Source organism: Dermacentor andersoni, chromosome 9 (genome assembly GCF_023375885.2).
Source record: "Dermacentor andersoni chromosome 9, qqDerAnde1_hic_scaffold, whole genome shotgun sequence".
Classification (NCBI taxonomy): domain Eukaryota; kingdom Metazoa; phylum Arthropoda; class Arachnida; order Ixodida; family Ixodidae; genus Dermacentor; species Dermacentor andersoni.
This window is the reverse complement of record NC_092822.1, coordinates 43,911,245-43,920,787: the sequence shown is the minus strand read 5'-3', so window position 1 is coordinate 43,920,787 and position 9,543 is coordinate 43,911,245. Positions and strand designations below refer to the sequence as shown.

General features: G+C 43.7%; 1 long non-coding RNA gene and 3 other non-coding genes across 4 annotated transcripts in view; 2 read left to right on the top strand and 2 right to left on the bottom strand.

Moving 5' to 3' along the window:
* The window catches only part of LOC129383908 (uncharacterized), a 207,750-nt gene that overhangs the window by 112,916 nt on the left and 85,291 nt on the right, over positions 1 to 9,543 (top strand). The gene's annotated exons all lie outside the window — the stretch shown is intronic.
* On the top strand, positions 804 to 876 carry TRNAA-AGC (transfer RNA alanine (anticodon AGC)). Its single transcript has one exon. It is a non-coding gene; the product is annotated as a tRNA-Ala (tRNA).
* TRNAD-GUC (transfer RNA aspartic acid (anticodon GUC)) lies at positions 1,518 to 1,589 on the bottom strand. The gene has a single exon. It is a non-coding gene; the product is annotated as a tRNA-Asp (tRNA).
* On the bottom strand, positions 8,452 to 8,523 carry TRNAD-GUC (transfer RNA aspartic acid (anticodon GUC)). The gene has a single exon. It is a non-coding gene; the product is annotated as a tRNA-Asp (tRNA).

Below are 9,543 nucleotides of genomic sequence, written 5' to 3'. Positions count from 1 at the left end.
AAGTGGGAAATGGATTGCAACTTCAACCACAGATGACGTCCTCCACTGCTAGCTCAATGTAGTCGAGAACGGACTCGTCATTCGCTTTAGAAAATTTTTTTACGGATTCGCATTTTTAAACACGCCATGGTTTGAACGGTCTATTGGACATCTAAAACACACTAGCATCTATCTGAGCATTTTCCCGCGAACCCGGCCCCTTGGGTGGTTCGGGTCCAATGGGTTGCTATTATTATTTTGATCGCGTAATTAAACTTATTTAACAAACATCTAACACAAGAAGTGCCGAGTAGAAGCTAAGAAAATTTCGGCAATTCAGTTGAGCAAGGACAGTCCTCCTGCACAATATGCTCACGAAGAGAGTGTCGTAATCTGACTGCCAGGTGTCGCAATTAGAATTATATCCGTGCTAGGTATCCATCTTTTGGGTACACCCAGTTGTGTTTGTAAGGTACCTTACAAACACAACTGGGGTCTAATCACAAATCTACATTTAGGCAGGATTGAATGGAGGGAACGTATCCAGCTCGGTTAAACAAAATGGTTGGTCAAAGTGTCCAGTCGCAATGCATTGGTGTTCCAGTTTCTTTGGTGCTTCAATGCAGAAAACAGCGGTTTCTAAAAAAAAAAAAAAAAAAAAAAAAAAGTAACTGGAACGCCATCATGTCGTCGGACACTGAAAATTAACATCTCGGGCCGCGTGCCGTACTTTCAACCTGTGAAAGCATAGCCTTTAAGATCTGCGTTTTGATTTCAAAGGAGACGCTGGACAAGCACGTTTTTAAGGCCAGCTTCATCGTGTTGGGGGTGTAGCTCAGATGGTAGAGCGCTCGCTTAGCATGCGAGAGGTACGGGGATCGATACCCCGCACCTCCACTTCTTTTTTTTTTTTTTTCTTTTTTTTTTTTAGGACTTCAGCGCAAGCTTCTAGAATTACACAAGACTTTCACGCATTTTAAGGCCAGCGTATCTTGTTTCCAAAACTTTATTAAGGCTTAAGTAATTCATTATTAATTATTTTTGTTTACGTTATAGGCACACCGATTAAGTAATCATCTAAAAGGGCCGAGATGCGTTACGTGTGTAATAATTGAAACTTCTTTTTTATGCCCTTCATAAACTACAGTGACAGATCGATACCCCACACCTCCACTTTCTTTTTTTTTTTTCCTGATTTCAGTTAAATGAAGAGTTCCGCACATTTTAACGCCACTGTCTCGTGTTTCCAAAACTTCATTAAGGCTTAAGTGAGTCATTATTAATTATTTTGTTACTTTATAGGCACACAAAAGGCACACTTTATATACTTTTATATACTGTTTATATATATACTTTTATATACTGTTACTTTATAGGCACACAGAAAAGGCGCTCATCTAGAAGGGCAGAGATGTGTTACGTGTGTAATTATTGATACTTTTTTATGCCCGTCATAAACTACTACAGCCACAGCTTTTGTGGTATATAGAATAAATAAGATGAATTGTGACATGCAATAATAATAAAAAAAAAAAATGCTCCCCGTCGGGGAATCGAACCCCGGTCTCCCGCGTGACAGGCGGGGATACTGACCACTATACTAACGAGGAGAACGAGTACCGGCGCCTTTAATACTAACCACAAGTCCGTCCTATGGCTACGAGCTATAGAAGGAAGGAAGGAAATCAACTTTATTCAGGTCCTGCAGGCCACGAGAGTTATAGAGTTTCTCATTATAACACGTAATGTAGTGAGAAACTCTATGCTACGAGCATAGAGTTTCTCTATGGCTACGAGCCACATACGAGCCATGTTTTGAGGCTGCGTCTACTACTTCTGTTAAGTTAAATGACGCAGCAACGTTTGTAATATTTTGACCTGTGCAAGAACAAAATGACGCACTTTAAAGCTGATACGTGACTGCTCCGAACCTCTCCCAAACCTCTGCGCATGGTTAGACCAGTTAGACACGGTTCTTCGGTGAGCTATATCGGCAGGGTGCTCCGACTCAGCCTGGCGACTGCGGCGAAGAGTTGACGCGTGGGCTTCGTCGGTGGCGAGACTGGCGAGACTGAGCGACCAAGCGCCTCCGACACAGCTGTTAAGGCGCGTTTAGTTATCGGCGCGCAGGCGAGTGTCACGCGACGCCATGCGCGTGGAGCGCGGTAATTGGCAGCGACCGGTTACGTTGGCTGCGCCAGTGCGTCCAACCATCGGTCCAAATATAGACGCCCTTGATCTCGCCAACGTGACGTGACGTGTGCGCTCGCTCACGCCACATCGGACTATATTTAGCCCGTTAAGCGCCCGCCTTGTCGCGTGGTACACAGCGCTGGACGCTCGAGCGAGCGCAGCTGCGACGCCTCTCCGCAGCCGATCACGTGACGTGACGTCACACCGTCACACTTGCGCGCCGGCGACTGAGGGTCAAACGCGCACCGAGATTGACCTTGGGAGTTGCACCTGGATACCCTTTGAAAAAGGGTCATGGTTGATGCCACTTGAGGCACGCTGTACAGGGACCTGCATGTTTCGCTTAAAATCTTTGAAAAGAAGATTTTGCGCCTACTACTGCATAGGCGGTGTCCCAAACCCGACGTCTATGGACAGCTAAAATGTCTCTTCTGCCTCATTCGAAGCTTTTGGGATTCGGTCCAGAGAGACAAGACGAGCTTCTGGACCAACCATAGTGTTCAGGATGGCGCGTGCAATATGAAGAGCATTCCATGTTGTTTCTCTGCTCTCTGCGAAATGGGCGAGTGCCATACGTCGATTGGCTAGTACAGTTGGAGTAGGCTATGTTTCACTAGTTGCCCTGTTATTTATTTCATGACTGACAATATTATATTATTGATTTAGTATGACAGAATTGGCTCATGCATTACGCAAGTTGCAGGCGGAAGCGCACCTGTCTATATGGAGCGGCCGGCTGTAAAATGTACCAGCGTCCGTAGCTGCTGCCTCGCGGTAAGGGATAGATTCGACGTGTGTTCCAGACAATATATGAAAGGGCTGCACAGAATGCGGCATGACCATGCATGATCGCGTTGCGACGTAGGCCTGTCTCTTTTCCTCGCTCTCTCTCTTTTTTTGCGAGAGATTATGACCCACTTGGCCAATTGACCATGCTAGACAAGTGTGATTCTGATTGTACGTAGTGGTTATTGCTTGTAAATAAAAGTTACCATGCTGCAAAAACCAAATATTTAGTTAGTAATGATGCCATGGTTTTTATGATCGAGGCCTTGAGTGAGGCGTCCTATGTATTGCGGTAGAGCATACTTATATTGGGTTGAGGAAGTTGACATGTGTTACTCCAGCCAACAACATACATAAGATTGCACTCTGCCACGAAGCAGTTTTAATGCGATTAGCATTTTTATAATACTTGATGCACTTTCCGGTATCTATGTCCATCTCTTACTGTTTTCCAGCCCAGTGACCCAGTTAAGCTGTCTGCTAGCTTGGGCCACTATATGTCGTCGTGATGCTGTCGTGATCATTCCAAAGTCTTCATTCCAGCTCCGTCACCCGAGTCACATCATGGTGTCATCATCATACTGCTTTCATCATTCTGTCAACATCATTTCTTCATCATTCCATCGTAATCATGCTGCCGTTATCCAACCGTGATTATGTCGCCATTAGAACGTTGTATTTGTCATACAGCCATCGTGGCCATTAGATCATTGTCATTCTATCTCCGCCATTCTTTTCCCATCATACCTCGACATCAAGCCATCATCGTCGCTCACTTGTCATTATTCCATTGACCTCTTGTCATGATCTCACGGTTGTCGTTATACCATCATCATCATTTCAGAATTGTGGCTCAATTGTCGTCATGCTGCCATCGTCATTCCATCGACATCATTCCTTCTTCATCATTCCATTGTTGATACTGTGTAATCATCATGGTAATGGCTGACCCTACACTCTTAGGCAAAGTTACACCCTTTGGCTTGCCCCTTCTGCCACACAACAATAATCGTTATCTGCCTTGATGCGTATCCTTTCTTTAACGTTGCGAGCCCGGAACCTTCCAGTAACGAACGGCACGCGCGTTATCAGAAGGGGCACTCCAAAGGGTGTAAACTGTTCTACGCTTCTGTCAGAAGTTGTACTCGACAAACTTCTTCTGGTCCATGTTGCAACAGCTTCGCATGGCTGGTGCCATTTTGCTTCTGGGCTTTGGATTTGACAGGCAACGCCCAAAGTTGGTATGGTAGGTTGCAATGTTGTAAAAGACAGCAATTACAAGCTCAAGTTGACGGCACCATAACATGATAATTTTCACATTTCACTATTCATGAAGGCAGAGGAAACTTGTAAACACATTTTAATTTTTTCATTGGCACTCTAAAATTGGTCACTTCAGAATACGCTGCCATCGATGCCATTGTGGGAAACGTAACTAACTTTGGACATGTGGCAGGTACCGCACAAAAAAATGTCATTAAGGAACTTACATTAACAATTGAAGGTTATTATTTTTGCCCGTGTGGCACAGGTATAATGTGACACCTGCATAACAATATCCTTTCATTCAATAATGATGTCTCTCCTTTAGGCAGCCCACAAATTTGCCGTCTTCATTTTGTGCGAAGCAATTTCTTATTTGTCCAGTCGCACCATGTTTTGATCTGTGACGCTGCGGCTTGTTCAACGTACACAGCACTCTGCATGTATCTGATGACATGCTGTGCTTTGTCATAGCATTGTTGTCATGATGCACTAGATTTTTATCACCTTTCAGCCGTTCCTCACTGGAGAGCTGCTCAATTTACCAAACGTCCATTTTTTAAGTGACACTGCATGTGTCAAACGATAACCTTTCTCCTGCTGAATGGACACCTATAGCAACTTTACTGTTTTACTTTGTTTAGAAATGACAAAATGTTGGATATTAGATTCAATATTCAAGTCTCTTTTTTATTGTGCTGCTACTCGTATTTGATTGGGAAATACCACTATCAGTACACTTCTATGCAAAACATACAAAAGCCAGTTTTCGTTACTCACATACATCATTCGGCGTGTGATGACACCAAAATAAAAATTAGAACGATGGCACTCACTGTAGGAATTGATGCAGGGTGCATGAATTCCTACTATAGCGTCCATGAATACCATGCACATGCAGTCCGCTCACTTCGAATGGCAGGTGCGTTACTAACCATGTTTTGCAGCCCTTGTGTCTCCATTCCTTAGCCTTCCATTCCTCAACATGGCTTCATCTTCGTTATGGTGATCTTTGGCTGTAGTCTTCTATGGCTGTAAATAGCTGTGCAACACAGTACATGAAGGAAAGAAATCCTTTTTGGCAAGGAATTATGCCAAACGCATGCACTGAAGACAAGACACGAAGTTCATGGCAATCAATGTCACCCACTTGAAGTACAAGTTATCTTCCCATGCATCCTTGTAAACCTCAGTGCAAACAGGGCCCAGGAGTAGTGGCCTGCCGAGTTCCTGGCCCAAGTTCTGTGCAGGCTTCCACTTGGGCACATCATCAAGCTCCTCCCCGCAGCCAGTGGTTGGCAAATGTGTCAAGGGCTTCCAACCCGAGCACAACCAGCGTCGCTATCGCTGTGCACGAGCTCCAGGCCCAAGCTCTGACTAGTGAACGCTGAAAGGGCATTCAGCCATTGTCTCCTCCTCATCCAAGCCCGACGTGCTACAGCGTCGTCAACTGCTGCCACTTCTACATCGCATCTGCACCAGCGTCAAAGCTCACTGCCAACATCTCCGCAAGTCCCACGGCGTGTCCACTGTCTGTGCCATGACTCAGTGACAGCTTTTTTCATTGCCTGAAGTAGTGACCTTTGAAGCTTGTTGTTAATGCCTATATTGTTTCATTAAATCTTGTATTCAGCTATCCTGTAAACATATCTTTTTGTGTTTGCTGTTCATTAGTATAAACAGCCTCGTCTGTAACATATGTTTTCAAGTGCTTCGTTTTAAAAAGCATTCTGCATTACCTTTGTGACAATGACGCAGGAAAGGCACAAGACAAAGTGCTCAGGCAGCACAAGGCGACAACACAGTAAAAGTGCTTTGTTCTGTCTGCTTGTTTCAACCTGTTTAAGGTTGCATACCAAACAGCCTATCATGCGTACCAACGCCGTCATGCATACCAACCAGCCCAATGCGTACCAACCAGCCCAATGCGTACCAACCAGCCCATCAATGCATGCATTCTCTGGACTATCCCATGCATTGATTTTATATGACAACTTGTGCCATTTATATAGATGTTTTATGCTTTATATCAGACTCTTGGCACCTGGAGACTTTGTGTAGTTGTGTGCTTGAATTTGAATTTTGTGCGAACAGTTGAAGGAAGGCTCAAGTCATATTACATGGAGAGAGAGAGAGAAGGGAAGAAGGAAAGGCAGGGAGGTTAACCAGACTGAGTCCAGTTTGCTACCTTACACGTGGGGAGGGGAATGGAGAGAGAGAGAGAGAGAGAGAGAGAGAGAGAGAGAGAGAGAACTTAGGAGTAGGATGCCTATAGTCGGGCACTCAAGTCTGTTGCCTTCAGGTAGTGAAAAAGCGCTCGAACTGCTTTCTGGGCTAATGAACTCTGGCCTCACAGTTCATATTACATGTAGAACAACATGGAGGTAAGAATTAAGGAGAAGGTGGGAGACATGGTGCTTCTTTGACTGGAACATCAAAACCTAGAGAAACCCAGAGACTTATAGAGACTTATAGGCAAACTAATTGAGTGCAGCAAGCTGGGACTTGAGATCACCTCAAACCCCACAGCATTTGTGGTTGTGTACGTACCTTCATGCACTTCTAGAAGTACTAAATAGAGTGGGACTGATTCCTTTAGTATTTATTGGTTTACAGCTGAATTATGACATATTTCAATGTTTTTAATCTGAATTAAATTATCTGACACTTACTATTAGTATTTGTATTCAATTAGAGGAAGTATTTGGTATTTAGGAGTATCAGAAAATTATCAAAACATTTTGCAATAACCTAGACTGCAGAAGTCTTGTTGCTGTTCCATGTCTGCTAAACAATTATTGCAAATTACCAAAAATGAATGACAAAAATTTTTTAAGCAATGCAGAAACAAAAGGGAAAATGCAAGCCTTGTGTTAGGCTTTGTGGTGGAAGCCTACAAGACAACCTGTTATTTTTACTTATGTAAATTAGTGTTCTTGCATTCTAGTAGTCACAGGTAGAAGTTTATTTTTTATGCTAAAGCCAGTGTTAGGCTTTGTGGTGGAAGCCTACAAGACAACCTGTTATTTTTACTTATGTAAATTAGTGTTCTTGCTTTCTAGTCACAGGTAGAAGTTTATTTTTTATGCTAAAGCCAATGTTGTCCTTGCAGTGGTCCCTTTTACACATATCTACGGCAGGCAAGTCCTACGTAACAGCTTTGTTCTTCTTAAACCAAGTTGCTAGCTTTTTTTCAGCAACCATTTATTTGTCAGTTTTGCCATTACCTCCAATGCCCATTGATATTTGGAGATCTTGTTTGCAACGAGGCTTTGAGTAGTTTAGTGAAAATTTGTGGAGTTTTTAATGATGAATTAGTGATATTTAATGTTTTAAACTGATCCTTGTACCTGATATAGTTAGATGCCTTTTTTGCACAAGTCAGCGCAAACGTGGTACCTAATTATACCGGAATAGATCTTCCTGCTGTAAATATATGCATCTGCGTTTGACTATTCAATACTCAATACTTACTCCTCTTATTTTATTCATATTCAGAGAACTTGATATTCACGCGCCTCTATATATACTTTACTACCGTTCAGTCTTATAGAAGTATGTAATAGAAAAAAAAGCCTGATATGTGTTGCAGTTTTAATAGAGCAAATACTTTATGTAAAATGAACTGTATATGTACTTCATTGTTTGGTGGAAGAAGGGCAACCCACCAAGTAAACCAGCAGTCTCAAAAATATGCATTTCCGACACATTTTTAGCCTGGCGGAGCATTCGGCCATTATCAATGCGTCCACAGTAAGCCGCAATGCAATCATGACCAAAGTAGTCGCACCTCTAAAAAGCATTGGGAATGCTCTCGATGTGGTCAATTGTGGCCGGCACGGCCATACTATACTGGAAGATGAGGGGGAAGGGGGGTGGTGGCAATTGCACCTCCCAACCCCTCATTTCTATAAACATGCCGGAACTTTAATTCTGACACATCTTGGTATATATGTTCGTGGAAAAAAAAATTGTGCACTAACAAAACGAAGTATGCAGTGAGGCAATCCTGCCCTAATGTATAGTGAAAGCACGATTGACTGAACATGCACAGTCAACTGGAGTATTCCTATAGTGGCCAATTAATTTGTGCTGTTTCTCCCCTTTCTCTATTGTTGCCTTCCCCTTGCCGGCTATAATTTTGACAAGCCTGCCCTTCTCGATGCTAGTTTCACTTTGCCCATCGGCTACACTATGATAAATATTATTTCGTAACGAAAAAAAAGATAGCTCCCCGTCGGGGAATCGAACCCCGGTCTCCCGCGTGACAGGCGGGGATACTGACCACTATACTAACGAGGAAGCAAGTTTTTCTTGCCTTAATGACTGTGAATATGATGAGGCAGTTCTTGCATTAAATTAATGAAAAAAAAAGGTGACTTATTGTGATCTATTGTGAGGTCTTTTCGAGAGCCTGTTGCTTCAAGCACGCGTACAAGTCTAATTTGAAGCTTTAACTCGTTGCTTTCGCGGCACTTATTACAGACAGCGCGCGGCGGTCGACTGAAATTCTGGCGCCGGCAAGTCATCTCGGGGTGCTTGCGGGCGTGCTCGTGGATTTGTTGCACGGTGTAAAGTATTATATAATATTCTTACACCATGGCTTGTTGGCACTGCATGGTTCTGTCGTAGCAATGTGTCAGTCAGGCCAGTTTGTTACAAATGTTTTCTGGTGTGGTAGCAATGTGGCCGCGCTGCGTGTGTGGTAGCTCCAACATCATGGCAACACCTGTTGCTGATCGCGCGCTATGCGTAACCAAGGGAGTGCAACGAGCGAGCACAAAGCCTGGACAGGACGTACATACATGATCACTGACGTACTACTGTCAAAACAAGGCCAAGAGACACTGGTCAAAACAAACGACAACGTGCCGAGCTGCGCACGTTAGAAAAAAAAAGAAGAAAGAAATAAGAAAACGTCTTCGACGAACGTCTCATGGAGGCCGTCGAAAAAAACACGTGCCCTGTGAAATATTCAGCACAAGCATTGTAAGCACTGCGGCGTTCGTGAGGCAGTGTGGCGGCGTGTCGCAGGACAGCTTGGGACGACTGGTAGCTGTGAACTTTGACTGCTGGCCACATTGTAAGGCGGGCCTCGATTATTTAAATGCGTAAGCATTTCTGTGCCAAACCAACGAGAAAACCCATCGGTCCGCCTGCCACGTAAGACGAATGGCTATGAAGAAATTACTGTATAAAACAGAATCAATTCGATAGAAAGAAATGCTGGCTCTTCCATAATCGAGAGTAGCTATAAGCGGGAAATGGCTACCGGCGAAGCAGATTGGTTGGACGATTACGTCGATTACTCACAACCATCCC